Here is a 15656-nt window from a genome sequence, read left to right as displayed (position 1 = left end):
GACCTCCAGCAGGCCACTGGTGTGACTTCTCTCTGACCAAACAATCAGAAACAGACTTCAAAAGGGTGGCCTGAGGGCCTGACATCCTCTATTGGGCCCTGTGCTCACTGCCTGGCACCACAGAGCTTGATTGGCATTTGCCTTTGAACACCAGAATTGGCAGATTCGCCACTGGCGCCCTGTGCTGTTCACCCGGAGCACATGTGTCAGACGTGAAAGAGTCTGGAGAAGCTGTGGAGAACGTTATGCTGCCTATAACATTGTTCAGCATGACCATTTTGGTGGTACATCAGTGATGGTCTTAGGAGGCATATCCATGGAGGGACGTACAGACCTGTACAGGCTAGACAATAGCACCCTGACTACCATTAGGTATCGGGATGAAATCCTTGAACCCATTGTCAGACCCTACGCTGGTGCAGGGGGTCCTGCGGTCCTCCTGGAGCATGACAATGCCTGGCCTCATGTGGCGAGAATATGCAGGCAGTCCCTGGAGGAGAAATTTATACCATTGAATGGCCCCCACACTCTCCTGACCTGCATCTAACACCGCTGAGATACAATGTTTCGGTCCATCCGACGCCACCAGGTTGCACTTCAGACTGTCCAGGAGCTCAGTGCTGTCCTGGTCCAGATCTGGGAGGAAATACCCCAGGACACCATCCGTCGTTTCATTAGGAGCACGTTGTAAGGCATGCATTCAAGCATGTGGGGGTCATACAAACTACTGAGTACCATTTTAAGTTGCTGTAATAAAATTTCAGTGAAATGGACTAGCCTGCTGCATGATTTTTTCACTTTGATTTTTGGGGTGTCTTTGAATTCAGTCCTCTGTAGGTTGATACTTTTCATTTCCATAAAACAATGGGTCATCCTTACGTTCCTAACACATTATCCAGTCCATATCAGTATAGATATCCAGCATGATATTTCTCCACATTGAGATCTGATGTGTTTCCAAAGTGTTCCTTTAATTTTTCTCTGGACTTTCTCCAGTTCCAGCACATCCTTCCTGAGGACAGGTGACCAAAACTGGATGACATACTCAAGATGTAAGTTTGTATAATATAGCCATGCCTGGAATTATTCTATAATTCAATTGTCCATTCTTTACTAACATGCTGAAAAAAACATTGCTTTTCTAAGAAGTCTAAAATGATACAGATCAAATTTTGGGCAAGAGGAGTTTCATTTTTGGTGACCAACTAAGGCCTGATCTCTTCTAATGGTATGCAGACTGCAGATGTTCTTATTATTAAGAAGATAAATAGTAGGAATCGGCAACAAAGTTTGCCAAAAGCCCATTTCAATGTATAGATCAACTTCAGAGGATTGTGCTTGTTTCCACAAAACTTTGTTACCTCCAGCATCCCTCTACCCCCAAAATGTTATACCTACTTGTCCACTCTCCTATAAAACTACAATGTGTGGGCCATGGGAAGCCACATCTGTCCCTACAACATTTTGAGATGTCCTCATTGGAAGATTTTCTCTTAACGCTGAACAACTGTAAAATATGGGATTTCCAAACTCCTTTTGACCTTTTTACAGTGGTCACTGTACAAAAAAGAGAGGATAAGTCTCTCAAGCACAGGCACAGATAGTAGGAAAAATCTAACAAAGATTCTAACCCTTTCCTACTTCATCCAACTAAAAAAAAAAGTTTGGGCTGTAGATACTTTTCAATGTGAAACTGGCACCACCTCAGTTTTGTTAAACTGGCACAATTGCGTAATATGATAAGACCCCTGTGTGGGCTGGAGGCCTCCAATGAACACATTAAAATGCTGAAGACCTACAGGTCATGGTTAGTATCTGAGAAACAAGGGTTTTGTCTGGCCCATTTGCTTGTGATATGCTTCGGAAAAGGATAAGGGCCAAACGTCAACTTGTACTTTAAACTTGTGCTATACATAAGCCTTCTGAAGACCTCCAGCACGTATAATTTCCCTCCTGCATGGCCCAAAGTAGATAGAAAAGCTCTAGTCAAACCTTTCTTCTGCAAAATCTCACTCTACAAGGCATGTGGCCTCATACAAATTACAGAGCCAGGTACATGAGAATGTCTGAACATATTCAGGATGTTCGAGACCAGGATAGACTGCACAATACCTCAATAAAAAAGGTTTTTAATGCTATCCACATTAATGGAAAAAAAAACTCCCCCCAAAAAATTATTTTTTATTTTGTTTTTAATTTGTTTATTTTGGTAAAGCTTCTCATATACAACATGTCAAGACACCAACATCTGTGTATATTTCCAAACTTCACATACAGAATGGGCAAAAAGATGACATAAAGAGAGACCTAACCCAGAGGTCCTCTCAGTACAGTATTCCCTACAGCTTTGCGGACACTGGCACTGCTCTATGATTTGGGAGGGTCAACCAACCTGGGAGAAGCAGGACCAGAATCAAACAATGAGATAGCTAATCAAACAGGAAAAGTAAACATACTATAAAAACTAGTTTGCTGAAATGACCGGTGTCAAAATTACACAAAGGTAATAGAAGGGAAACCCTACAATAGAGAAGTCAACCATCTTATGTACTGTAGCAGATAAGAGGCAGAAGGTGAATACAAAGTAAGTGGGGGGGGGGAAAGAGGGGGGAGAGGGAAAAAAAAATGCAGGTCACTCTCCAGGAGGGGCACACCACACAGGACCTCCAGAAAAGATTGGGGCAGATGGAGTCTCAGCTCGACTCCAACTCAGATTTTGCCACCTCCTGCAGGTAAGCCTCAGTGCAGGTAAAATACCTCCAAGGTCTACACCTTTCCCTAAACTGTTTTTCTGAAGTATGGAGGGTGGCTGTTAGTTCCTCCATATGATGGAGATCACTTTCCGTCAGGTGGAGTAAACTTGGTCCTCCTTCAGGTTGACAGATATCAAATGTTTTATGATCATCATCACCTCCTCCCAAAAAGGTTTCAAGTGGGGGCAGTGCCAAAAAATGTTGCACCTCCAGCACTTGTCAGAGACTAAGCTATTCATTTTGTGAAGCACGTATTGTCAGAGATGGAACTATTCATTTTATGTAGCACGTAAGGCACTAGGTACCATCTAGATAGTAATTTATAGCCAATTTCTTGATACTGGTTAGCAATGGATGATTTGTGGGCCAAGAGGAGAATTTATTCAGCTTGTTGAGTAGAAAACTTCCTATTTAGGTCTGATTCCCAATGATGTACAAATGCTGGGAGTGGGTCATCCATGGGGGCTACCAGGTAACTATAGATAAGGGAAAGTGAATGTCTAGAGGGATCGCCTTTCTTGCACAGAGATTCAAAAGGAGTAAGTTTGCAAGGGGTGTAATGGGCTGTCTGAAAGGTCCACAAGTAATGATGGAGTTGAAAAGTGCTCCAATGGTCCAAGAAAGGATCTACGAGCCTAGAGAGTTTTGCATGAGAGAAAAGCATACCATGCAGCCAGATGTTCACAAGGCAGGATCTCCCCTGATGTCTCAATCTCCCGAGAGTCCTATTTACCAAGGGGTAAAGTTTGGATTTCCTACAATAGGTGCCATCGGAGAGGGAAGCGGAGACAAAGCTGTAGTGCGGAATACCCACCTAGTGAGAGTGGGACCGATTATAGAGTGGATCTGCAGTTCCCCAGGGAGCTGTGAGGTGAGCCAGGGTGACGGCAGAAGAGGGAAATAAGCATCCCCCTTCTCCATCGCCACCCACTATTTTTTAAATTTAAGCAGTCATGTGACCATCTTTATGGTCTTTGAGGGTAGTAGGTGGTGCCATTTTGTGAACGGTTTGCTTAGTTTTCCTGCCTTATCTGAGTAGGCATGCCTATTATCTATAGCAAGACTCCAAGTGGGAGCCACTTTCAATGTATGGAAGGCACTGTACAGAAGGCAGGGCTAGGTGTATATCAGGCAGTGACGCCACAGGCTGACTAGGAATCTGTAGGTTCATTTTGCTTTTGTGCAGCATCCTGCTTGTAGGCTGGTTGTCTACTGTAGCTTAGTTAGTACTGCTTTCCTAGCCAGGGAGGAAAGGGTTAATGTCTTTTGCTGCCATTCCCAGTCAGGTTCGTGGGGTTTTTTTGGGACACTGGTTCTGTGTCCTTATAAAAGGGACTGGGGTTCAGGTCCCAGAGAGCCTACTCAGAGTTGAGGCCTTGTAGCCAGACATAAGATTTTCTCTTAACTCTTGTTCTGGTATCAACTGTAAAATGTGGGATTTATTTTTGACCTTTTTACAGTGGTCACTGTACAAAAGAGACAGGCTGAGTCTCTCCAGCACAGGCACAGATAGTAAGAAAAATCTAACAAAGATTCTAACTCTTTCCTACTTCATCGAACTGAAAACAGTGTTTGCTGTAGATACATTGCAATGTGAAATTGGCACCTCAACTTAGCTAAACTGGCACAATTGCCAAATATGATAAGATCCCTGTGTGGGCTAGAGACCTCCAGTGTGCTCAATAATATGATGATCTATGGGCCATGGTTTCTATTTGAGAAACAAGGGTTTTGCCTGGCCAGCTTCCTTGCGATATGCCTGTGAATATGCTATCAGCCAAATGTCAACTTTTATTTTAAATTTATACTTTAAATAAGCCTTCTGAAGGCCTCTATGACGTATGATTGTCCTCCTGCATGGCCCAAAGTAGGGAAAAAAAGCTCTAGTCAATCCTTTCCTCTGCAAAATCACACTCTGCAAAGCGCATGGCCTCAGACAGATCATGGAACCAGGGACATGAGCATATCTGAGTATGTTTGGGATGTTCAGGACCAGGAATCTGCACAATACCTCAATAAAAGAAACATTTTTAATGTTATCCACATTAACCAATTCAATACCGGGCACTTTTACCCCATTCCTGCCCAGGCCATTTTTCAGGTTTCAGCGCTCCTCTCACACTTTGAATGACAATTGCGCTGTCATACAACATTGTACCCAAACTAAAATTTTATCATTTTCTTCACACAACTAGAGCTTTCTTTTGGTGGTATTTAATCACCACAGGGGTTTTTATTTTTTGCTAAATTAACAAAAAAAGGCCAAAAATTTTGAAAAAAACAAGTTTTTCTTTGTTTCTGTTATGAAAGTTCGCAAATAAATAATTGTTCTTCATACATTTAGGCCGAGATGTATTCTACTACATGTCTTTGGTGAAAATAACCCAAATTAGGATGTATTTTTTAGTTTTTAGGAAAGTCAACTTTTATTTTAAATTTTTATATAATGCAGCAACATCCACACATGTAGGACACCCAACATTAGAGGGGATTTATTCTTCCAAACCAAATACACTTTTGCACACTGGTACTGAGTAGTATTATGTTTCTCCTCTCCTTCAGTTTTTCCCCATCACTGAGCTACTGTTACCCCAGTACTGATGGAGAGGGGCAGGGGAGGGTCAAACTAGGATGCTGTGCAGGCAGCTGACATCCTCCTTATCAACTGATAATGTCATTGGTTGTCAGGACACGGTGGATGGAAGGTCCTAATGGTGCAAAATGAAAACCTGTCACTTTGTGTAACTAAAAGGTGGGCTTGTTTCACCTGCTGGCCTGTATACAAGTTTTGGGCAAGTTTTAGACATTTTGCCAAGGCACCCCTGAAGAAACTTCAAGGCACCCCAGGGTGCCTGAGCACCCTGGTTGAGAAAGGCTGGATTACAGACCTACAGGCTCACTGTGCTTTTGTGCGGCATCCTGCTATTCCTGTGGAAGGTTCAATGGTACATGACTGTCAACGCTACCAGGGGTCTAAACACATGCATAGCAGTTTTTAGCAGTGCTGTCCTGTTTTTACTTAAATATCACCGATTGATTATTTATTGGTCTATTTTTATATTATGAAACAATTGTATTAAATTATTAACTTATTATATCATAATATCATTGTCATTAATCATTATCATTATCAATATCATAATATAAATAATCATTACTATTATCATAATGATATCATATTCATTATCATAATGAATTATTATTATTAATTCTGCTTATGAAGTAATTTGGTGTATGCATGCAAGACATATTTTAATCGGTTTCTTAATGTGCTCATCTCAGGTACTATGTATAATGAATATTTATCCCCTATCTATTTGATTTACAAGCTTTATGCTTATCATGTAGCGCTGATGAAGGACTACATGAAAACGTGTTGGTTTTTCTGTGAATAATTAAAGCTGTTTTGGACTTTTTTGTGCATTTGGTCTGGCGCCCCTTCTGTTGGCTTAAGCACTGAGCCTTTAAACCCTGACAGGAGATCTAAACCCGTTCTCACCTCCCTTGAAAACTACAAAAAAAGTATTTTTAGACAAGTTTTCATATTGCACTGGAGAATTTGACCATGTGCAATAAGACTAGTAATATATATATATATATATATATATATATATATATATATATATATATATATTCAGTTTCTTTCCCTGAACAATAGGTATCAAAGTAACACCAGCACAGAGGATAGCAAAACTTAACTTTTTTTTTTTAATTCACATTATTGTGTTGCACTTTACATGCACTGCGGTGCTGCATGCGTGATTTTTGCTCTGTTGTGGTGTACTGGGCAGCCTGTTAAAATGAACAAGCTGTCCTAATGCAGCACATTAACATGCGACACATGTTGGTTAACTCACATGCGTTTAACGCTCTGCAGCAGACCAGCCTGGTCATTCAGGGTTACAACCTAGGTGTCAGAGTTAGCAGCACAGAAGGTGATACATGGCACCTTTTTTTAATTGCTTTTTAAGGATATACTAAACTGAATTCATGTAACACTACCCCCTTAGGAGTTGCAGAATTATTTTTAGGCTCCTTGTGGCTCTGGACCCCTCTCTGAAAGCCCAACCCCTGCTGACACCACAGTACACTCCTAACTGGAATAAATCACCAACAGAAAATAAACTCACACACTGGTTGTAGTAAAGTAGTAAGAGGTTTATAGCTAGATTCAATATGGCGTGGTTACACAGCATGAACAGAACTGGCATGTGCAAAGTCAGTTGTTACTTGTGTCAGCTTGAACTAAGAGAAGACAACACTTACCATAGAATCTCAGTGTTAGCAGGCCTGCTTTTCAGAAACCAAATCAGTACCTTCAACCTAAGGTGGTCTTACAGTCCCCAATGAGCACCGAGACTATCAAATGGGTATGGTAGACTAGTTCACTTTGGGCCCTCAGGACCTGATGGCAAAGAGCCTGAAAAAAGGAAAAGAGCTCTTTACCCCAAAACAACCAATGTTCTTTAACCACTTGCCTACCGGGCACTTATACCCCCTTCCTGCCCAGGCCAATTTTCTGTTTTCAGAGCTGTCACATTTTGAATGAAAATTGCACAGTCATGCAACACTGTACCCATATGAAATTGTTATCATTTTTTTCACACGAATAGAGCTTTCTTTTGGTGGTATTTACTCACCGTTGGGTGTTTTATATTTTGCGCTATAAACAAAAAAATAGCAAAATATTTGAAAAAAAAAAGCAAAACAAGTTTTTCCTTTGTTTCTATTATAAAATTTAGCAAACATGTAATTTTTCTCCTTCACTGATGTGTGTTGATGAGGCTGCACTGATAGGCAGCACTGATAGGTGGCACTGAAGAGATGGCATTGATAGACAGCACTGATCAGCGGCACTGATGAGCTGGCACTGATGATGCGGCACTGATGGGCACTGATAGGTGGCACTGATAGGCGGCACTGATGGGTGGCACTGACTGATGACACTAACTGGCGGCACTGATGGGTGGCACTGCTGGGCAGCACTGATGGGGGCACTGCTGGGCACTGGTGGGTGGCACTGCTGGGTATAGGTGGGTGGCACTACTAAGCACTGATGGGCACAGGTGAATGGCACTGCTGGGCACAGGTGGGTGGCACTGCTGGGCACTTGTGGGCAGCACTGCTGGGCACAGGTGGGCAGCACTGGTGGGTGGCACTGCTAGGCACTGATCATTAGTGCCCTGATGATCAGTGCCGATCTGTCCTCTGACAATTCCCAATTATCGGCAGTACTTTACTCATGCTGTGACAGCGTGAGGAAAGTGCAGCTGATAACCGGCAACTGCTTTTACCGGTGATCTGCTGTGTCATTGAACACGGCTGATAACGTGGTAAAAGGCCGCTGTGATTGGCCTTTTACCACATCGTGTGATCAGCTGTGTCCATAGGACACAGCGATCATGGAGATCGCCGGGTGTGCGCATATGACGCCCTCCCAGAACTGGACAACCACACTGTAGCCATCATTCAGCTATAGCGCAGTTGGCAAGTGGTTAAAGGCAGTGGAGAGTAATCTGTGCACGTGATAGGGCCCAGTTGGTGCACAGTGAAAAGAAGTGTGAATTATGTTCTCTGAGGAACAATGAAATAAAAAGAGGGAAGAACAGCACTCCCCCTGGGAACAACAATTTACTGGTGTAATGTTCCTTTACGGCACTAGACACTAGTGAAGCTAAAACAACAAGTGGCTAAGCTAGTAAAAGTGGTTGTTGGCACAGGGCAAATCTTCTTTGGGCTACAAGACTTTTGACACAATAGGAAAAGGCCTCCTTAATAGAGTGAATTGATGATGATGGGGACACAGCGGTGGTTCAGCCTGTGGACTGACTGTCCTGCTATCAATTCTGTTGATAAGGCTGTGCTAAGTGTGATCAAACAAAAGTGGCTGAAGGAACTAGGCCGCAACTTCTACTAACAATGTGCAATGTCCGGGACTGTGTGCAGGAAAATAGCAAAGGTGGGGCAGGTGTCAGTGTTCTCTGTCCCTGGTAATGCTTGGGACTCTCACGCCCAAGGAATGGCATCTGGAGAGTACTGGTGATCTTTCTCTCTCCTTCAATAAGGCCTCCACAATTTCTCCGGTCCCACCTACAGTGCTCCATCCAGCCACCTGCTAGCAGATTAGCTTTCTCCACAATGCGGCAAGGTCAGCGATCAGTGAACTCTCCTTGCCTCCTCTCTTTCTCTCTTTCCTCGGCCTGGTCCAGTCCTCCCACAGTCAGCGCACTCCTCTCTCTAGATCTCTCCCCGTCTCATCTCCCAGGTTTTCATATATGTATGCCTCCACCCACACACTAGCTCTAGGAAATGTAGTTCTTTGCTAAATTGTTCCTTAGCAAAGTCCTGCGGTTCAGCAAACAAGTTCCATGGGGCCGCTCTACAGAGTGTGAATGCCACTGTTCTGTGGGACACTGCCACCTTGTGTTCAATTTACCATCCTGCATCAGCACTTGTAGCACGGTGTTACACCTATACAGACTTATAATGGGAAGGTTTAGGAACGAAGTTCCCATTCTTGCCTCAGAATGGATCATGGGGGAGAATCAGGTCAAAAGAGCAGAAAGTAGAACTTTTTCCCATCTAGTATTATTATTAGTAGCTTTAATATATTAGTGTTACATTACTAAAGGGGTAGAGGTTGTTCACTTGGGAAAGTAATTGTTAGTGCATAGGGTGGAGTTGCGTTCACTTTAGGGTACTTGCACATAGTACTAATGTATGAATATCAAACATTCCTGGTAGAAAAAATGTGAGGAAGGGCTGTATAGCACTTGCGCATATTTGTGCATATTTGCGTGTATACATGTGTAAAAATTCTTCTAACTTTATTGTAATCAAGAGAGTGTGGCATACACACATAACAACTGGCAAAACAGTCTTCTGTTTAAAAAACAAAACAAAAACTGATCTATGTACATGTGGTGCGTGTTTAGGTGCCTGTGTGTACTAGCACATTGAAAACAATGATCTGCATTTAATATAAAAGAGGGTGCAGCGCTAGTAAAATTATTAAATAAATAAATATTACATATATATGAATGAATAAATATAGTAAAGTGACACTGTGCAATTATATATATATATGCCACTAGGATATGTGGCTAATATCGTGAGAGAAAAGCACTATGTCAAACGGAGATAAGTCCAAGGTGAAAGTGTGAACGAGATCTCAGATGATCTTCTGATGTCCAATGACACAATTTGTGGATGAGGTGAGAGAATTAGGATATAGACTGCGCACTCACCAGATACTTAACCTTTATGCGCATTTGTGTAATATGACAAGGACATCAGATGTCTTCACATAGGTCTGGTCAGATCTGGTCATGCATCCTTCACTGCCTCATGGTTTGCACTCAGCGTTCCCATTTAAAGATGACCACTCTGTGGATGTAGCCAGCTCCCTCAGGAGCTCAACAAAACAGAGGAGGCCAGTAGTGCAATATGTCAAGAATATTTATTTCAACGTATAGGCAAGTGAACATAACAAAAGAAGCAAGGTGAGTACTGACCAGATTCAAAGTTGCCGCCGGGACCCCTCGTGGTGCCGGCGGTATAGGCGTCAAACAGCTGTAGCTCGACCCTGACGCGTTTCGAGCGAATGCTCGTAGTCATAGGGTTTTCAGCTATCCTAGGACAGCTGCTGTCATTATAACAATATATTATTATTGTAAGCGCTCACTTATTTATATATTTTTAGAATGATCTGCATTTACATCAGTATGCCTGCTGCTGCATTTTTAGACAGCAGTGTGCAAGAGCCTTAGTTATAAGTGCTAGCATGATTACTAGATTAACTAAACTAACTAAAGGAATTGGGATTTTCACTTACTAAATGTTGATGTAGCTTAGTAAATAGGGTGAAGGATTTTCCACTTCAATCATCCAATCAGGTCCAAGCAAAAATACACTTTTTAAAAATTCCTTGCATATGATTGAGTAACCACAGGTTCACCTTATTCATTAATAATAAAGATTAATAAGGTGTAATTATATTTATTATGTTTATAGTACATCATCCTCTTAGATTGTAAGCTCTGAGGAGCAGGGCCCTCCTATCCCTCTTGTATTGCACTGTATTGTTGCTGTATTGTCCCCCGTTATAATGCAAAGCGCTGAGCAAACTGTTGGCGCTATATAAATCCTGTATAATAATAATAATCATCATCAGCCCCAGTGAGGTCCCCAGCACAGGTTTGTCTTATTACCAAACATTCCATTTGCTAGGTGAACATCCTCTGCTCCTGTAGTAAATCAACCCTGATGAGTGGTAAATTAGGAAAAACAGGAATCAATATGTATCATATAATTACATAATGAATTTGGATACAGAATATGCTCACTCCAAAGTATACAGTATATGTGTGCATAATTCATTTGCTGTGCCAGGGCCATGGAGCATCTGATTGGATAATACTGCACAGTACTTCTTGCTGCATCACTTTCCGTAGATTATCCGATAAGTGAAATATGAAAGAAATTGCAAATAAATCAATTAGAAAATATAAACAAGAACATAGGCTTCCGAATAAATTAAATATAACTGATAATGTAATATAAATATATATTTATTCATTATATTTATAAATATTTCTTTTTTTTTTAAAGGCAAGACTGTGGAAGCACTTGACATTACCACCAACCAAGAGCTGTTAAAACTTTTCATATGTTGCCTCATTGCGCCATCTAGCAGATATCTTAAGAATTGCACTAGGAGAAAACCAAAAATATATTTGAAGCATATCCAATCCCAAGAACAAAATTTGTGTGTTGCAGTTTACCAATCCTTAGATATAATAGCTGCATTAGTGTTTCTTTTTTTCAGGTTTTTTTCTGTAATCCAGAGAGATAGATAGAAAAATGTAACTGATAACAGTTAACACGGGCGGATAGCACAGCGGTTTATCAGCTCACAAGATTTCTGGCAGGATCAACAGCTGCTTTATTTTTTGTTTATTAGCACTTATTGAACATGTATAAAAATATGCTTTCACTGTTATTTTTAACAGACTAAATGACTAAGTGGAGAAGGATCTGGGGGTTCTGGTAGATCACAAGCTTAATAATGGCATGCAATGCCAAGCTGCGGTTTCTAAAGCGAGCAAAATCCTCTCTTGTATAAAGAGGTATAGACTCCAGAGAGAGAGATATCATATTACGCCGGTACAAATCATTAGTAAGACCTCATCTGGAATATGCAGTTCAGTTTTGGGCGCTAATTCACAAAAAGAACATTGGGGAACTGAAGAATGTACAGAGAAGGGCAACCAAACTGATAAGAGTCATGGAGGAGATCAGCTATGAGGAAAGATTAGAGGAACTGAATTTATTCTCTCTTGAGAAGAGGAGATTAAGGGGGGATATGATCAACATGTATAAATACATCAGTGGTTCATATAGTGAACTCGGTGGAGTTATTCACCCTGAGGTCATCACAGAGGACAAGGGGGAACTCTTTACATCTGCAGGAAAAGAGATTTAATCTCCAAACACGGAAAGGTTTCTTCACAGTAAGAGCTGTGAAAATGTGCAATAGACTCCCTAAAGAGTTGGTTCTGACCAGCCCAGTGGATTGCTTTAAAAAATGCCTGGATTCTTCCCTATATACACAGAATATAACTGGATACTATCATTTATAGGTAAAGTTGATCCAGGGAATATCTGATTGCCTCTTGGGGGATCAGGAAGGACTTTTTGCGCCTGCAGGAGCAAATTGGGTCACGCTTTGCTATTTCTTTTCTTCTTTCTCTGGACCAATTGTGTGTGTGGGATTATAAATTTTTCTTGGTTGAACTAGATGGATTTTTGTCTTTTTTCAGCCAGACTAACTATGTAACTATGTAAATGAAATAAATGAGAGAAGTTCATTGTTAGGATTTACATACACTTAAAAGATGAAGACTGCTTTGTTTGGCCAAAGTGGACATTTTGCAAGGATTATTTTTTCTGGTTAATCTGACAACATGTTTACCAAATAGCTTTTGAAGCCAGAATCCAAGTCTCATGAATCTATGGCAGTTCAATATTACTGCTTTCCCAGGTGGGTTTTAGGTTAAATACAATTGTTTCCAAAAAAGTGTGAAAAGATGATCAAGGACTAGTAATATTGAGCGTTTGGTCTCCAGTTGTGCACATGAACCTGTGATGGCAATCATTTTGGATGATTGTGTCTGAAGCCTGAACTTCCAAATTAAAGGCCGCAGTAGCCAAAGTGGTTTATACAGTTGAAAAATAGCATCACTTTGAATATCATTTACGGGTATCAACTTCCATCAAGACATCACACCTGATTCATGGGGTACTGACACCCTTGGACATCCCTGTTGTAGAGGTGCTGGTGTGCATGCTGATGGAATAAAATGTTGCCAGTCAAGGTGCCGTTTGTGGTAGTGTCCTATGCTGTATAAGGGAGACAAGTGCAAAAAAAGTGGTCTTAGGCTGGGAAAAGAGTAAGAAGTGGAACATTGGCTCCATTAAAGCTGAGTTTCAGTTGTTTTTGTGTTTATTAAAGGTCAGTAGCTACAAAAACTGCAGCTGCTGACTTTTAATAAACACACACTCAGGGGCGGACTGACAACTCATGGGGCCCCCGGGCAATAGGGGATCATGGGGCCCCTGTGTCCTTGCCCAAACTCAAAAAAGCCTATGAAAAAGGTACCAGGGGCATCTCATGGGGCCCCCTACTGACCCTGGGCCCTCGGGCAGTGCCAAATGGTCAGTCCGCCCCTGCACACACTTACCTGTTCCAGGGCCCTGTGATGTGCTCACCTGTGCCGTCCCTTCTCTCCTTCTTCTCCCACCTGGCACGAGCATCTCAACTGTGGGTATCTGGCTGTGACAGCTTGCGGCTTCACATCCGGGTGCCTTCTGCACATGTGCATGTTGTTTGGTGTCTCCTCAATGGTTCAGCAGTCTTCTGGGACCTGTGAAGTGTCCCAGAAGACTGCAGGGGTGCAGGGGGGGGGGTCGAACTTTTAGCTCAGTTCACTGGGGTGCACTGAGCTGGAAGTGGGAGCAGATACCTGTCAAAACCATGTACCCACTTCCCTCCCCTAAAAAAAAGTGCCAAATGTGGCAGTGGAATGGGGGAGGAGGCAGACAAGTGGGGGCTTCCCCTTTTGAGTGGAACTCAGCTTTAAGTAGGCACATAGAGTTAATGTATGTGACTGAAGAGATGTTAATGTAGTTCTCTTTTATAGTAGTGGTCAGGAAAGAAGTGCCTCATTATGCTGGTGGCCAGTAGAAAGAATACCCCCTAACATTTGTGTTCAGTGGGAGGACTCCTATACCTTGGCAGGGAGTGGCGCAAAGAAAGTCTCCTTACACTGGGGGTCAGTGGGAAGACTACCCTTTATATTGAGGGTCAGTGGGATGAATTCCCCTTACAATGAGGGTCCATGGGATGAATTCCCCTTACACTAAGTATCAGTGGGAAGAATACCCCTTACACTAAGTATCAGTGGGATGAATTCTTCGTACACTAAGTATCGGTGGGAAGAATACCCCTTATATTGAGGGCCAGTGGGATGAATAACCCTTATACTGAGGGTCAGTGGGATGAGTTCCCCTTACACTAAGAATCGGTGGGAAGAATACCCCTTACATATAGGGTCATTTGGATGAACGCCTCTTACACTAAGGGCCAGTGGGAAGAATATCCCTTGCATTGAGGGTCAGTAGGATGAATACCGTTAACACTGAATATCAGTTGGAAGAATACCACTTACATATAGGGTCAGTGGGATGAACGCCTCTTACACTAAGGGCCAGTGGGAAGAATATCCCTTACATTATGGGTCAGTGGGATGAATAACCCTTATACTGATGGTCAGTGGGATGAGTTCCCCTTACACTAAGTATCGGCGGGAAGAATACCCCTTACATATAGGGTCAGTGGGATGAACGCCTCTTACACTAAGGGCCAGTGGGAAGAATATCCCTTACATTGAGGGTCAGTGGGATGAACGCCTCTTACACTAAGGGCCAGTGGGAAGAATATCCCTTACATTGAGGGTCAGTGGGATGAATTCCGCTAACACTGAATATCAGTTGGAAGAATACCACTTACACTGAGGGTCAGTGGGAAGAGTACCCCTTACATTGAGGGTCAATGGGAAGAGTATACCTTACATCGAGGGTCAATGGGAAGAGTATACCTTACATCCAGGGTCAGTGAGAAAAATAACCCTTACTTTGAGGGTCAGTGGGAAGAATACCCCAATACCCCTTACATTGAGGGGAAACAGGATGAATTTCCCCTTACATTGAGAGTCAGTAGGAAGAATATGCCTTACATTTAGGGTAAGCAAAATGAATTACCCTAACAATGAGAGTGAATAGGGAAAATACCCCTTACAGTGGGGGTCACTTGGACTGCCCACTATAGATAGCCATTAAACGATCATTGCTGTCAGGTTACTTACCTGAGAAAAGAGGGAAGACATTGTTCTGATAGCATACCACTAGCCCTGCTGAGTGATATTAACTCCATTACTATGCATGCAACATAGGTCAACAGACCAATCTTCCCAAAGAGGTCACAGTGGTTATTGTGTTTTCCCGTAGAATCCCTAGTGACCTCTCACAGAAAGCCAGTTGGGAAAGGCTGAAGTACTCTGTACAATTTACTTCAGTCCCTCTGTAGAACAGTGCCATGTAATACCCATAGCATAATAGACCTACAAATACGGTACATAGCCACTAGGTCCCATTTGGTCAGAAGTCAGTAAACCTTAGAGTGTGTTTTGGATACTGAGCTGAAACTGGAACACCCAGAGGAAATGCCATACAGATGAGGTCCCTAAAGCAAGGATCCCAACAATACAAGTCTGCGCTTTGACCATTAAGCCCTGGTTCACATATATGCGGTCGTAAGGGCCGCATTTTGCGCAGGCACAAGAG

The sequence above is a fragment of the Staurois parvus genome, unplaced genomic scaffold, assembly GCF_062004578.1.
Source record: "Staurois parvus isolate SC_StPar_1 unplaced genomic scaffold, SC_StPar_1.0 ptg000294l, whole genome shotgun sequence".
Classification (NCBI taxonomy): Eukaryota; Metazoa; Chordata; class Amphibia; order Anura; family Ranidae; genus Staurois; species Staurois parvus.
The sequence above is the reverse complement of the archived record's forward strand: the minus strand, read 5'-3'. Positions refer to the sequence as shown.